Source organism: Arachis hypogaea, chromosome 2 (genome assembly GCF_003086295.3).
Source record: "Arachis hypogaea cultivar Tifrunner chromosome 2, arahy.Tifrunner.gnm2.J5K5, whole genome shotgun sequence".
In the NCBI taxonomy this organism is placed as follows: domain Eukaryota; kingdom Viridiplantae; phylum Streptophyta; class Magnoliopsida; order Fabales; family Fabaceae; genus Arachis; species Arachis hypogaea.
This window is the reverse complement of record NC_092037.1, coordinates 71,873,653-71,874,305: the sequence shown is the minus strand read 5'-3', so window position 1 is coordinate 71,874,305 and position 653 is coordinate 71,873,653. Positions and strand designations below refer to the sequence as shown.

Here is a 653-nt window from a genome sequence, read left to right as displayed (position 1 = left end):
TGCCTCTTTAGTATTGTTGGATGCATTTTGCCATCCATTCATACTTTGAGAAATCATGTTAACTTGCTGAGTCAACACTTTGTTTTGAGCCAATATGGCATTCAGAGCATCAATTTCAAGAACTCCCTTCCTTTGAGGCGTTCCCATTATTCACGGAATTCTTCTTAGAAGTGTACATGAACTGGTTATTTGCAACCATGTCAATAAGTTCTTGAGCTTCTGCAGGTGTTTTCTTTAGGTGAATGGATCCACCTGCAGAGTGGTCCAATGACATCTTGGAAAACTCAGATAGACCATAATAGAATATATCTAATATGGTCCACTCTGAAAACATGTCAGAAGGACACTTTTTGGTCATCTGCTTGTATCTTTCCCAAGCTTCATAGAGGGATTCACCATCTTTTTGCTTGAAGGTCTGAACATCCACTCTAAGCTTACTCAGTTTTTGAGGAGAAAAGAATTTATCCAAGAAGGCCGTGACCAGCTTATCCCAGGAGTCCAGGCTATCTTTATATTGTGAGTCCAACCATGTTCTTGCTTTGTCTCTTACAGCAAAAGGGAAAAGCATGAGCCTGTAGACTTCAGGATCTACTCCATTTGTCTTAACAGTCTCACAAATATGCAAGAACTCAGTTAAAAACTGGTAAGGATCT

General features: G+C 39.7%; 1 non-coding gene across 1 annotated transcript; it reads left to right on the top strand.

The window, feature by feature from the left end:
- The first annotated feature begins 332 nt into the window (after positions 1–332).
- Positions 333–436, top strand: LOC112764334 (small nucleolar RNA R71). Its single transcript, XR_003183120.1, has one exon. It is a non-coding gene; the product is annotated as a small nucleolar RNA R71 (small nucleolar RNA).
- The last annotated feature ends 217 nt before the right edge of the window (positions 437–653 follow it).